Raw genomic sequence first — 16496 nt, 5'->3', positions numbered from 1 at the left:
GAAAGAAAAGGCACCAGCTTTACTGGCCAACTGTTTGCCTTCCCAAGCCTATTCCTCTTTCCACCCAAACTTATACATTCAATGGTATCATTTTCCTGAATCTCTCTGATTGGATGGTCTTGACCTCAGTCTAGAAGCCAGGAGTCACATATGACAAGAGGTAAGCAATCTTCTTGGTGCCAGGAAGCCACAAGGCTTCTGGCATCCTCCTAGAGTGGGCATGTCTCCCTTATACACATAAGGCTCACACCTTGTTATTAATACCATCAAAAGATGAGGTTGTTATAACCTCAAAAGGATAAGAATTAAGACTAGGAAATTCTTACACTCCCATTAAGAAGAATCAATGGAAGTGTTTGCTAAAAATTAAGACCCCATTCATTGATTATAATCAGCATATGAAGTAGTAGACTGAACCTGAATGCTTGCTTTAAAAAGTTATCCATTTGAAACAGAAATATATTTCTGAAACTTATTGTTATTTCTTCTTTGTCACCATAAGCTCTAATGAGTAAAGAAAATCTTACTGAAATAAACAAAATAAGCTAGCAGGATATAATGTACACATCATACATGTATATATAATATATGTGCATGTATACATGTGCATGTAAGTGAACTTTTTTTTATGTTTTTGTATCTGGATTTCCTCTACTATTTCCCAGAAACTTTTTCATTTTGAAAGCTTGCTCCAGTCCTGGAATTCATTCACATCTTAGAAGTACCGTCCATCCCTGGTCTTTGTAACCTCTTCCCTTGATAGAATGGTTCCTCTTAGAAACTCCTTTTCAGTAAGATACCCAGGCCATCCCTGTCTTATTCCTGCTGCCCTCAGGACTTTCTCTATGCAGATTTTAAAATTAATATCTAATAACTAAATATTATATTTTATAATTTTTATTAATAACAACTAAAGTAAAAACTTAAAAAAAATGCAACTAACTCAGCCCGCCTCATGGAGAAAGAGAGGCAGAGCCTCAGAACTTATACAAATGATAACTTGACCCCACCAATGTGGAGGCGAAGGAGAGATTAAAAGGAATTTTTGGGAAATACTAAGGGACTTCTGGGGGATGAAGTCCAAAGGTTCAAAATCTCCATTTGTACACCTACCATGCTCTGGGGCTAAGTATTCCACCCTTCTCCTCCTTCTTTTCCTCCCTTAGCACAGTGCATATGGTAAGTGTTCACTAAGTACTTATTGACTGACCCTACTGAATTTATCCATTTTTCTTCTTTTATATCACTCAAGTAATCAAGAACTTATTAAGCATCTAGTATGTGCCATGCTGTACAGATAAAAGGCAAACACAAAGAAAAAAACAATATCTATTCTTACAGAACTTGCCTTACATTGGAAAAGGCAGCATATATAAATATTTCTAGAATAATATATAAAGTATGTGTCAAATAAATTCAGTCAACTGACTACAATGTGGTTAAGAAGACAAAGAACTAACATTTGGTGTGATGAGGAAGGTCTTTGTGTAGAAAATGGTGCTTAAAATGTGTCTTGAAGTAAATGATGAATTCTACAAGATGGAGGTGAGAAGGAAATGCCCTCCAGGTTTTGAGAGAGCTGACCTAGTACAAAAGTGTGGTTATATATGCAAATCTAGAAGTGTACAGCCCAAAACGTATTCATCAAAATTAAGATTCATTTGGAATACACACTTATGATTTATAAATATTACATTATTGGCATGGGTTATAATATTGAGTGGCTCTTTTAGACAAGGTTAGACTGAGTAAATGAATAATCATCACTAAAGATATTCCTAGGCTTTGCTTCAAGTCAAATATTAATTTATCTAATATTTGCAAGATATTAACAGGAACTAACCTTTTCTTTATCATGTAAGTGCCCTGGCCTAATCTGGGCCTTTCCTTTGAGTCCATTATTAAATCTGTCTCTAAGGTCAACACACCTGGTAAAGCAGAGTACTTAATTATTTTCTGCAAGATACCAAGGTTAGAAGGGAAAACATCACAGTGAACTGAATTGAAGGAAGATCTGTAATTCCGTGACTGAGAGGATAGATGCAAAATGTGGAATAAATGGAAAGGAGCCAGTGAAAACAGAAAATTTTGTACAGAAAGGGATTGGGATGAGATTGAGCTGGGATTATAAGCATTGTTAGGAATTTCCATCCACTCCAATGCAACAGTCATTTAATGAGAACTTCCCATTCTCAAGGCATTGTGTTAGGTCTTGAGGATACAGAGACAAAACAGAGGGGTAGTGTGGGACAGTGGAAATGAGGGCAGAGTTCCAGTTTTCACACAGCTTTCAAGTGTATGGCCTTAGTCAAGTCATTAATTACTGGAGGTCTCAGTTCTTCAAATGAAGGAATTTGACAACATGGCCTCTAAATCACCTAGCTTTAAATCTATGATCCAATGATCTTCTGTAACATCTCATGAAGCTAAGAGAATTTAAGTGATTAAGTGGAAGAGACACCTTGGTCATTTGAGTGAGTTTATATCCTAGTTCTACTTTAAACTTATCTCTCCCACTCTGTCGTCTCCAGCCGTAAGCAGCAACATAGTAGAGTGGAAAGAGTATTGAAATCAGAGTCAGGGAGACGAGTTCAAATCTAACATCTCTAAATGTCGAAAAGCCCATTCCCCAAATATAGAGGTGTCCAAGTTGAGTTAAAATATTTATTAAAAGGGAAAGTGTAGACATGTATGGGGAAATATATTCAAAATGGAGAACCCACAGCTTGAGAAGAGCTGAGAAAATTTATCTTGCAAATCACAAGTTGTAGTTTGAGAAGGAGTTGGGAATGGAGAAGCTGCTCACTCACTTTTGGTGTCATCTGGCACTCAAGTCTCACCTGTGGGTTCACCAAGCTGTAGCATATGCAGCAATCACACCCCAGTAAAACTATCTCAGCAGATGGGCTTTAGGTTGAGGGTAACTATGGGCCATGAATCAATCAGTGATTTAGATATTGTCTACCCCAAACATGTGAAGCCTTCCTCCAGTGCAATGAGCAGATTAGATCGATTTGTTCCAACAGCTATGAAGATAGCTGAAATTGGTATTGTGGAGTGCTTAGAGCTTGGTTAGTCATCAAATATTTTGAGGTTATCCATTGCATTCCAAGCCATCACCAGTCATACTGACTTTTTTGTCTTAACATTGGACTTCAATGATTCTGGGAAAAGAGAGTGAGACTGATGCCTTTGGACAAGTCTGCCTCACAAATCTAATTTATGCACCAGTCAAAGCATTATCCCATGAAATCATTGGTCCTCTTTGAAAATGAAGGATTGAAAATAACTCAGCAACTCTCTATTGGTCTCTTTCTCTATCTCTTGCTTTCATTCTCAAAAGGGATCTCAAAGTGAGAAGAGTTTACCTGGGCTTGACTTCACCATGTTACAGCCTCTACCCACTTGGTAGGTGGTTTGAAATTTATAAACTGTTTACTTTTTTCTAATTTTCCAAAACTCCCAATATTTTTTCATTTTTTCCCCCATGGTTAAATAAATGTGACTGATTAAAAAGATATGAATGAGCAGATATGGGCACCCTTCTGTATATCAGTCTCTCAATACTTCTTTGCCAACCCCAACACTATCAACTCTTTTTGCCCTCAATTTCCCTCTAATACACACATACCCTTTTCAGCCTTCAAATCACTGCCAAACGCATCTTGCTTAAGTACAGATCTAGTTAATTCATCCTTATTCTTAAAAAGCTTTAGTAGCTCTCTATTACCAAGTAGGCAAGTTTTAAACTCAAGCCTGGCATTCAAAGTCTGATTATCAGAATTTTCCCTTAAATATTCAGTTTTATTATATATTATTAGATTTAAGGAACTCTTCACACTAACTAAATTCCTCTTTGACTTAAAAACATATCCACTGCTTTCTCATCTATTCATGTTTGCTTTCTATGCCATTTCTTTCTTTTTTTTATGCTTAGATGCCATTGCCTCTATGAACTCTTACCTCACCCCATTGGTTAATTGCTTTAACCATTAAAGATAAGTCACAGATTGTTATTTAGAAGATACTTCGGGTGCCATCTTGTCATACCATCTCATTTTATAGATGAGGAAACTGAAGTATACGGAGATTAAGTGACTGCCCAGAGTCACAAAAAACTATGTATCAGAGACAAGATTTAATCTCTCCCTGCAATACATCATTCTGAGGTTCTCAAATGTCCTTTTATATAATTTTATGTATTATAATTATTTCATTGTATATCTAATTCCCTTATTATGCTAGATGATTTACATTACTTTCTCACTTTAAACCTCATTTTCCTTATCTATAAAAAATTTTAAGAAGAAATAAGATATTTAAAACATAGCAAAAATGTTGAATTAGTAAATAAAGCTAGAAGTAATTTTAGAAAGCAATAAAATAAACAAGCTATTATTTAATATGATTAAAATGAAGAAGAAAACCAAATTATCAATATCAAAAATGGAAAGAGTATTTACAACAAATTTTGAAGACATGAGATATTGTTAGAAACTTTTGCCCAATTATTTTCCAATAAAATAAATAATTTGAATTTTAAAAAGTATAAAATATGAAATACTTAAATTAAAAGAACAAGAAAATGGGAATTTAAACAACCCAGCTTGAGAGGAAGAAATTAAATAAATTATAAATAAATTTCAAAACTAACAAAAAATTCAGGACTAGATAGATTGATTCACATTAAAAACTTTATTATTTGCAAAAATAGAAACAAGAGGAATCCAACTAAATTCCTTTTATGATAGACTTCACTCATAAACTAAACGGAGTCAAAAAAGAAAGAGATAACTATAGACCAACATACCTAATCAGGATAGGTGCAAAAATAAAAAAATATAATATTAGCAAAGAGGCTAAAACATTTTACTGTGGGTTATACATTATAACCAGGTCAGATTTATACCAAAAATATAAGGTCAATTGAAAATTAAGAAAGCCATAAGCTTAATCGACCATACTAAAAACAAAGTCACAAAGAAAATCATATTATCATATGATGTAATCAGAATAATTTTTCAGAAAATACATTCATTTCTATTGAAAACACCATAAAATACAGGAATAAATGATTGTTTCTTTAATAGTTTAGAAATGCTATTTTAGTGTTTGTTAGTTAGTAAAAGAATAATGTGAATATGAATGTATTATACATATTCTATATTTAAAACAAAGATCTACTATTATATGTAATGGAGAAACATTATAATCCTTTCCAAATCATTCAAGGGTAAATTAGGATAACAATTTTTGTCACTTTGATTTGTCATACTACTAGAAAAGATAGTTATAGCAATAAAACAAGAAAAAATTGAAAGAATAAGCATAGGTAAAGAAGAAACAAAATGAACACTTTTTAAAGAAAATAAAATAGTACACCTAAAGAGCTCTCAAGAATATTTTTTAAATTAAAACAATTAATAACTTTAGTAAACTTTCAATATATAAAATAAATTCATACAAATCATCAGTATTTTGATATAATACTAAAAACGTCTAGTAGGAATATATATGAAAAATACACACACATACACACACATTCACAAATACATATGGCAGTGAGGGGAGGGAGAAAGAGAATCCACTAAAAATCACCAGAAAATATATTTTAAAAATTAGAAGTCTACTTTTCAAGAAACATATAAGAATTATATAAATACAAACACAAACACTTATTTATAGAAATATGACCCTAAATAATTTAGTCTAATTGCTCATGAATAAGATGAACAAATATAATAAATATTATACTACTACCTAAATTAATCCATGTATTTAGTGGCATACCAATTAAACTACTGAAAGATTATTTTATAGAACTAGAAAACATAATAATGAAATTCATATGAAGTGGGAAAAGGTTAAGAATATCAAAAGAAATAATAAAACAAAATGAGAACAAAAGGACTCTAGCAGTGCTGGATCTAAAATTATACTATGAAGAATTATTTATCAAATCAATTTAATGTGATTAAAAAAAGTTATCAGTGGAACAGATTACTTATGCTATGTAAAAAAGGATATGTATTTTGATAAATGCAAAGATTCCAGCAATATTTAACAAAAAAAAACCATTAGAAAAACTGGACAGTATTCAATTTAGACCTGTATCTCATACTTTATACAAAAATGAGTACCAAATGAGTACCCAATCTAGATATGAAAGATCCTATAATAAAGAAATTGGAGAAATTTGGGGATAAAATATTACCCATCAACTGTATGAACAGGAGAAAAAGTTTATCACCAAAGAAGATATAAAGAGATTCACAGACTTGCAAAATGTCATCAGCCTCACTCTCTTCCAGGCATCAAAGCCCTGTGGTAAGACAAAACTCAAGGTGACTGGTGATAGCCTGGAATGCAGTCTTCTGTAAGTGATCATTTAGACCAGTGGTTCCCAAACTTTTTTGGCCTACCGCCCCCTTTCCAGAAAAAATATTACTTAGCACCCCCGTCACATACTATCACTGCCCCAAAATGTACCTGTGGCCATCACCATCCTTCTGGATCTCTGCAGCACCCACCAGGGGACAGTGGCACCCACTTTGGGAATCACTGATTTAGAGATTATCCTAGAGCTTTATAGTGAATGGTTGAAATGTATGCCAAGATCCCTTAGATACTATGTTAGAAACACAAATGTTTGGCTTGGAAGATAGTCTAGAATTCCTTTAATCCAAATCCTCTAATTTTATACATATGAAAACTGAAAATCATAATGGTTAAAACTGGCCAAAGTTATACAGTTAGTTACTGGCAGCTAAACAGGCAATCAATCCACAGGCATTCATGTTATTTCATGCCAGGAATTGTGCTTAGAGTTCTGCTAATACAGGGAATTGTCTCCATTGTGCCACCTAGCTCTCATATTAAATAGAAATGCTTACATTTCAATTTTCAAGAGGCAATTATAATCAACTTTAGTATAAAAGTAGGAAGAACAGTATAAAATAAAATTCTACACTGCATATTTTGTGTGGTAATAAAAATTTTTAAGGTAAGGTCTGGGATTCTGTTTCATACACATTTTGTTTCTTCTCCCAGAGACATTGCACAATACTCTGCACATAGTAGATTCATAATAAGTTGAGGGATTTTTTCCCTCAATTAATGCATGGGCCTGAAGTTAAATATAAAATGACATCCTAGAGAAAAGGAAAAATATACTAATCAGAAATTCAGAAAAGAATGGAGAGGAAAGGCTTACATTTAAATTTGTCTCTGCTTTAGATACAAAGTCCATGATCTCATTCTATGTGAACTTGACATTCTCCTTTTCCAATTACATACACATACATACATACATACATACATACACATATGTCTACATACATATGTATATGCATATATTTCATACCACATACATATCTTTGATTGAAATAATGTTTTCCATTTTTCCCTTCTCCATCTTTTAATATATATATATATATATTCACTTTTTGTTAGTACCAAAGAATGTTAGATTGTAGAGAAGGACCATGGATTTTCGAACAGAAAGAGTCTTAAAGATCATTCAGTTCAACTTTGTTTTCCAGAGGAGTAGACTGAGATCTTTCTGAATGATCTATGAGAAGAGAACAAACTGAAATTGTGTGATTTTTATTGTTTTTCTTTTTACGCTCATCCAATTTCCCCTGCCTCACCATGACCTTCATTCTATTTGTTTTGTTCAAATCATTCCCTTCTCCTGGCCATATTGAATATCTTCTTTCTCTGAACTCCATGGTAACCACCTTAAGACAGCCCTCAACAACATCTTAGATTCCTTGGATCCTTTATTATTTAAAGGTCCTCCAAACCCCCGCCCTTCATTATTCCTTTCCTATTATCTCTACTGTATGATTCTTATTTAAGCAATGGACTGACTGATTGAGATAGTTCTGGAACTAACTGAAATCACTACATGTGTTCATGTGTGTATATGACAGAGACAGAGATAAAGAGACAGAGACAGTCAGAGACAGGAAAACAGAGACAGCAACAGAAATAAAGACAAAGAAACAGAGACTGAAAGATAAAGATAAAGAGATAGAACATTATAGAGACACAAAAAGAAACACAAAGAGACAGAGACAGACACAAAAAGTCAAAGGGAGACATATAAAGAGACAGAGAAAAATATAAGAGAGACCGAGAGAGAAAGATACAGTAACAGAATCACAAAGAAACACAGAGAAAGAGACACACACAAAGGCAAAGACAGAGACAGATAAAGACAGATAAAAGAGAGACACAGAATAAATAATTCTGTGATACTACATATATTTTAGGTATGTATATATATATATATATGTTTAATAACAAGCAATTATTATATAGTCATATGTTCAAAGGGATAGAATCAGTGATACCCTGAAGAAATAAATATCACATCTCTTTCTTACCTTCCTATTCTGCAGAACTCTCACCCACATTGACCTGAAAATGGTGTCACAGGGATCTACCCAGTGCTCTGGAGACCTTACTTCTTTTCCCCTTTATATTGGAAAGGTGCCAAAGGAGCTCTCATGCTATCCATTTGTTATCACTCAGCCTTGGCAAGTGATCAGTCCATTTCTCCTTTTTGTCAAATAGTTCCTTGATGACATCCTCTATTGCTGTTTCCCAGAGTTCCTCATTGCTCATATGCTTCAGCCTGTTCACATATATTATATATCTATTCAATTTGCTTTCAGTGATATTTATCTCCGGTCCTTTGTAAGCAGTATTTCCGATCTGACTCTTTCATATAATGATTTTTCTTTTTCATATCATAGTCATTAACTAATGATCTTAGTAGAATCCTCCCTAATAAAAGAAAAACAATTGAATCATTTTACCATATCTATATCTATTTACAACTATATATACAGCATATTCTAGCTGTAGTATTCTACCTCTCAAGTGTGTAATTGGAAATGTTGTACCTTTGAACTACATTACCCAGGAGCTCACTGACTTCATGTTGTTATGTGCTAATGTAGACAGGAGATAAACTTGGTGGATTTCCTTGTCTAGCCCTCTTTCTTCCTATGAGGGCAGCTGTGAGCATGGGACTTTAGAACAGTAGAATAGCCATGGGCACATGTTTTTATTTTGTTAGATAAATACCTTTTTATTCCTTTACTTCTAATGATTATAAGTAAATCTTATAAAAATATAATATTTGAAGTTATTATTATATATTAATTTAAATTTTTACATAAGAGAGAATTTTTTTGTAACTTTTTTCTGTATTTCCCCTCCTCTTTGGCTTATTCCTCTCCCCAAACATTTGGACCACTCTCAAGTTTTCTTCTATAATTTTTCCTATTTGTAAAATGAGGAAAATTTCCTGATTACTCCAAAGATTCCAGTTAGACCTCTATTACCCTCAAGTGTATCTGAATTATGATTAAGAATTAAAAAAGAATTAGTAAAATTATTTTTTCATTAATTAATATTTCATTTGTGATTAAGAAAAAAAGAGTCAATATAGTACTTAAGGTATCAAGAAAATTAGTGAAATTTTCTGTGTTCTTTCAATACAAATCCATGTTTGATTCTTCCTTTAACTAAGTGGATAATGACTATTTCTTTTTTCATTATGTAGTGAATTTTGATAGTCCTGTTCCATGTATAGGAAATTAACTTGAGGACACACTGCACATATTCCATTTGGTGTTAAAAGAAACAACAAACTTTGCACTTGCAATTGTATGAAGTTTGGAATTTCAGCTTTAATGAGCAGTATGCATATCCATTCCAGTAGAGCTTGAGAAATAATAACCCTGAGCTAGTAAGGAGTGAGACCCTAAGCACTTGTGTGAGAGTGGGGAAAGGCTGAGGATGGAGAAAGAAGATTATGGTTTTGGAGCTGAAAGAGACCTTAAGAGTTATCTAGTCCAATGCCCTCATTTTATAGAGGAAGAACCGAAGATTAAGGACTTTAGCGGACTTGTCCAAAGTCAAACAGGGAATAAATTTGTAGTAGAGCCCAAATTGATTGTAAGTCTTCTGATGTCAAAGAAAGAAGCCTTTAATTGTCTCGTGATATCTATAACCTCTTGTGCCTGAGGAAATTATAGGATATCTTCTCCCTGCCCTAACACTATCTTCCCCTATTAAAATTTGGTTAAAATGAACATCAAGGTCAGTTTTGATGAAAAAAGGGGGCCACAGAAGGGGCTCTCCTCCCTCACCACAATCCATAGAAAAAGAAGGAAAGGGGAAATTAGAGACTTTGTTGCTGGGAAACTAACCTCAGTGTTTAATGATAGGCTAATCAAAGCATGTAAGATTCAAGTTTCTTCTAGCACTAGTTGGTCAGTGATTACTTCCTTTTTATGGACCTCTGCAGTGATCCAACACAGTCCACAAGCAGACCAAAGATTCAGGTAAGCCAATCAATGATCATTGATTAAATATGTACAATGTTTCAGGGATTGGACTAGATACTGTGATACAAAAAACCCCAAAAAATCAAAGTCCCTGAAAGATCAACATGAAATTATGAAAAGTGAAATGAGCAGAACGAAGAGAACATTAATTACAAAAACAGAAATAGTGTTTGAAGAATGACTTGTGTGTGAACACCTGGAGAGCTGATGATACAAGAAAGACAGTTTTATATAAGCTATTAATTTTATATCATCTTGTCAGGTGATGTCTTCTCTAATGGGGGCAAGGGGTGAGATGGAGGGAGTATTTTATTGTAACAAATTAATTAATTTTTAAAAAACCCAAAGGAACTGTCCCCTTTCCTTAGAAATGGGCCCAAATAAGTCCTCGCTATCAAAATTATGGATCTCTGTACTATATCCTTGGAGTCAGCTCACCTTGGACCAATGGACTAAAAGGAAATTATTTTTAACTACATTCAGACAGCAGTTCAATTGATTAAGGATGGACTCATCTGGAGGAATACCCACTTGGCCGTATGTACAATATAAGAAAAGATGGTCTCAGAATGAAGAAATGTGTATAGCTTAATTGGGAAGAGGATGACTGTGAACTTTCTGAATATTTCTGTATGAAAGCTAATCTGTTAGTGGTTTAGGAGACCCTCTCTTAGATTTAATGGCATTTCATCACTCGGGGTAGAGCCAGTGGTGGAGAACTTTGACTCCCATTCCCCCCCCCCCCAGCATCCCCATAGGACACCAGAAAATCCTTCAGGAAGGAAAGAGACAAAGCATGCCTGATCTTTGAGTTACACATGTGTGTTCCTTGAGGACAAGGAACAATTCCTATTTTATCTTCATGTCAACAGTACCTGCATAGAGTGTTTAAAAAATACTTCTTGAATGGCAGAGAATTAATGAGAATTTTTGCCTAATCATCATATTATACCCAGAGTAGATACAAAAAAAAAGTTAATTTGTGACACAGTTGATATTGTTCCTCTTATTTAGTCTGAAGTCTTCCTCCTAAGCACTTATTGGAAAAGAAAGAACAGTAATTTGCACATGAAAATGACTACTGTTTTTAAAAAGCCTTATAAGTTTAAGTTTTAATTTAACTTTCCTTCATTTTTATATCTGTACCCACCTACCCACAATAAAAAACAAAACAAAACAAAACAAAACAGGAACCACAGTTGTAACCAAAAAATCTTCCATGTTCCTCCTATCATTTTTAGCTTCCATTTATATTGAATATTTCTACTAGAGAGTGACAGATATGTTTATTTCTAAAGTTTATTGGTTGATAAATTATCAGATATCATAGCTTTTATTATGATGATTATAATAATTGTAATAATCCCTTACATTCATACAGTATTTTACAAGACATTTTTACAAACATAATGTCTCAAAATTATAAAGATCTAAGAATCAGAAAGTGTTTGATTCCCCTAACAACTCTAGTTAGGAGCTGGATAGGGTAAGTATAACTTTATGGCTCAGGTAAAGAGCTCAGAGAGAATAAGTGAGATGAATTATGGTCATAAGACTAACATGCAGTGGGGTAGGGACTCTTATTAAGCTTTTTGGTTCTCTCTTCAAGGCCCGGCCAAGTATAAAAGATGGATGTAGAGTGCACACATTAACCATCTTCTTCTTTTTCACTTTTCCTATTCCAGTGCCTTCAAAATTAACAAAGGGAAATGGAGAAACTAGGACACATCAAAAGGATTCCAGGGTTCAAGCAGCTCATTCTGAGTTACCAAGGCATGTTAATCTATTCTTAAATAAACTGTGCCATGAAATGTGGCCAAGCAGTTACAAAGGAGTCATTTCTGATCATTTCAAAATGGAGGTCCTTTTTTCCATATTTCCCAACATAAACTGGTAGAATATGTGAAAGTCTGAAGTATTTGAAGTTTGAAAATAGTCAAATGATAGTATAGAGTTACAGGAAAGACTAAAAATTTGGCTTTCAACACAGGAACGAATGAATGGATGGATGGATGGATGGATGGATGGATGGATGGATGGATGGATGAATGAAGCATTTTTTAAATGTTTACTATGTACAAAGCAATGTGCTAAACTCTAGGGACACAAACAGAAAAGTCAGACCGTCCCAGCTCTCAAAGGGCTCACATTCTAATGGAAATAAACAGATGGAAGGTTTCAATAAGAAGTCATATGGAAAGATCTCATGGTCCTTAGGATGCAGTGATGAAACAGATGTTTCTCTCTTTCTAATGCCATTTCCATTAATAAAATCATTTAACTTTCTGATGTTGAACCAGGGTTATGCTAGTCAGCTCACACTGGCTTAGAAGAGCCAACTATTAAATTTTCAATGTGAATATTTACACTTTGGAAAACAGCACACCTAATAGGACTTGATTTATTGCTTTCATTATTTTTTAGATTTAAGAAAACAATGGATGGGGGCAGTTGAGTAGCTCAGTGGATTGAGAGTCAGGCCTAAAGATGGGAGATCCTAGGTTCAAATCCAACCTTAGACACTTCCCAGCTGTGTGACCCTGGGCAAATCACTTGACCCCCATTGCCCACCCTTACCACTCTTCCACCTATGAGCCAATACACAGAAGTTAAGGGTTTAAAAAAAATAGAAAACAATGGAGAAAATGTTAATGTAGATTAAACTTAAAAGTATGTTGGGCTTAGGTATTTTTTTCCCTCCCAGAAATCTGGATGTTAAATATTCACTGTCAACACACCTTGTTGAACCATCTGATAAAACCAAGAACTTTGGTGACAAAGACTTTCTCCATACTCCCTCCCTGCACACACCCCCACAGCCCCCAGTCTTTAATAGTGTGTCTGTAGCCCCTTCAGGAACACTTACCTACCAGGATGTGTCTCCACAATGGTTGCTTCCCAGGATGACAGATGCAAACACGAATCTAGAAGCATTGCTATTCCCAAGGTTTTTAATTCAGGGAAATGTATCTGCCTGGTTTCCCTTATCCTTATTGGCTAAAAACAACAGTAGATAAAAAAAGAGCAAGAGACCCTACACACTTTATGTGTGTGTGTATGTCCCCCAAATCACAAGTAATCTAAGCGGAAAATGAGCCGCAGGAAAGTTCATGGAAGAAAATGGGAAATGGCCCCCATCACCAGGTCTTCCTTTTCTAAAAACTCTCCAGGCAGCCAAATGAAATGTTTTAGGTGTGGTAGAATCACTGCTGTTAGAGTTACAATTTCATGACCTGGTAAACAGATCTTTTTGTTCACCCCAGTCTAAGGGTCAGTCATGCAGAAAAGTGATGATTGCATTCTTTTGAGGAACCAGAACTCCTCTGGGAGAAATGCATCCTGTCCCAAATGGGATCTGTTCTTATAAAATTTGACCCTTTAGTGGCTAGTCATTGGTGTGATTTAAGAGAGAAAAACTACTAGGGCAATGAAGCTCTAACCATGCCCTTTAAATGGCCTAACAATTTGAAATATAGAGCCACTCCAACTTGAGTCTGTCATGAGGGTTCTTAGAAATGTGGTGCCTGTGGAGTAGGAAGTAATCAACTAGTATAACAGACACATAGTCACCACAAAGGATTTGTACTTGTTAATATCTATAGGAGAGAAAAATGGGCAGAAAACTCCTTAATTTGGGTTCCTTTACTACTTCTCTAGCCTCGGTTAATAATTTGTTTGCTTAAAACAGGGGTTCTAAAACATTTTTGTGTCATAGATATCTCTGGCAATTTGGTGAAGCCAGAGAAGTTCTATGGGTACTGCTGACTATATTTATAATTAAAGGAAAATTTACATTTCAGTTAAGCATCAGTGAGTCTAAAGTTGTCATTTTTCCCAACTGATTTGGAGTTCATAGATCCTCTAAAATCTATCCACAGACACCCCTTAGCCCTTAGCTTAAAACATTCTAATTTCACAGGAAAATTTAGCCAGAAGGGAACTTGGAGGTCATTTAGTCTATAATGGGGTTAAACTTATTTATTTAGTTATTTAGTTATTTAGTTATTTGGTCATTTATTTATTTATTTACTTATATGTTTATTTGTTTATTGTAATATAAATTTACAAATTTATTAATGAGGAAATGAGTTGAAAAGAGATTAAGTAGAACTAATATCTTCTGATTCATAACCAGCCTTCTTCCCCATTATCCATAATATTTGAGAGCCTATTATGTGCAAGGCACTGTATTCAATTCTGGAGTTACAAAAACCAACCCTTCCCTCAGGGAACTTATATTCTATTAGATAGATGGAATGACATTTCCACAAGTATTTTACTCTTCCAAACAGTCACAGCAGAGGGCCAGATTCAGTTGCTCTTAAACTAACATGAAACAACCATTACCTTCTCCCCAAATAGATTGCATGCAGTTATCAGAGGGCAGGACAGGGAGTAGGTCAGAATTGTAGGTAGGTAAAATAAGGGTTGAGGTACATGGTGATGAGAAAATTCAGGGTAGACAAACAGCAGGCACCCAAAAGACCTCAGAACCAGCATAGCATTTTTGCAAAGTCAGGAAATCTGGGGCTGCTACCAATTATCATGTCTTTGGGCAAACTATTCTTAAACCTTCTGGTCTGGGTTTGTTCCATTTGCATGATAATAATAACTAGTGCTTTCAGAGATGCGAAGCACTTTTCAAGTATTATCTCATTGATATGGGGATAAGAATAGTTTGACTCTAATATAGTGATTCCCAAAGTGGGTACCACTGCCCCCTTGTGGGTGCTGCAGCGATCCAGGTGGGGTGGTGATGGCCACAGGTGCATTTATCTTTCCTATTAATTGCTATTAAAATTTAAAAAAATTAATTTCCAGGAGGCTAAGTAATATTTTTTTCTGGAAAGGGGGTGGTAGGCCAAAAAAGTTAGGGACCCACTGCTCTAAGAATATGTTTTTAACCTGTTTTGGGGGGTATAGTAATGAATATCTATTAAAATCTATAGACACCTCAGAAGAATATGTGTGTGTGTGAATGTTTTAATTCAAAATTGGGGAACATAACAAATTTCAGCTAAGTGTTCATGAAAATAAAGACATATTTTCCCATATAAATTCATGAACCCCCTGAAATCTATCCATAGAGAGTAGACCCCAGTTTAGAATTCATCCTCTTAGATCTCTTCCATTCCTTAATCAGCAGACCTATAAACATAGGATAATTCAATTTCTCAGTTTCCTCATCTGTAAACAATGAGCTGGAGAAGGAAATGGAAAACCACTCCAGTTTTCTTGCTAAAAAAAGACCCTAAAAGTGATCATAGAGAGTTAGACACGCGTCCCCCACAAATAACTTAAACAGCAAGAAAATCTCTAAAATCCCTCTTAATTTAAATATTCCTCTAAGGGCATCATAATAGGAATGGGAAACTCAGCTATAGATGGATCAGGTGGGTCAGGCTGGTCAGTGCAGGAACCAATGACAGAGAACAGCCCTGAATAAGTGATGCTACCTGGCTAGAAGGACACATAAGGTGGTTAGTGGAGGATCAAAATTTTGATTAAAATGGGAGGCAGCATTGAACCATTGAAAACCCACTTGGTTTGGAATTCAAAGACATGTTTCTGAGCTCCAGCTCTGTCCTATTACTCCCTGTGTGACCTTGGTCAAATCCCTATTAAGGTCTTGGTTTCTTCATTTTTAAAATAAACAGGTTGGGCTAAGTGGATTCTAAGATCCCCAAGAGTTCTCAGTCTATGATCCCAAGAAATGCCTCTTATTGTTCCATGCAATTTTCATTTCCTCTTGTTTGGTGTTATTGACATTACTGCATTATCTTCCAAGCCTTCTCATTAGATCATTTAATTTACCACTATTGTAATTTATATTTGCAATTTTGCCAAGATCAATAAAGCAAACTGAGAAGATTTATAGTCCCAATTTCTAGGGAAAGGAGTGAAAATGAGCATGGTTTTGTATAAAGCTTTATTTAAGCACCCCTTTTAGGGATCAAACTAATCAGAGCAAATATTTATGTACCAAAATAGATCAGTAATTCCCAGGGTTCATGCGGGAAGGTTGCTACAAAGTGTGAAAATGGCTAATCCTTTCAGTACAGCAGTATTCCCTCAAAACTCTTTAATGTGGAGTTTGATGTTAATCACCTAACTATTTTTAAACTTGTCTCA

Source organism: Gracilinanus agilis, chromosome 1 (genome assembly GCF_016433145.1).
Source record: "Gracilinanus agilis isolate LMUSP501 chromosome 1, AgileGrace, whole genome shotgun sequence".
Taxonomy (NCBI): domain Eukaryota; kingdom Metazoa; phylum Chordata; class Mammalia; order Didelphimorphia; family Didelphidae; genus Gracilinanus; species Gracilinanus agilis.
This window is presented reverse-complemented; position numbering follows the sequence as displayed.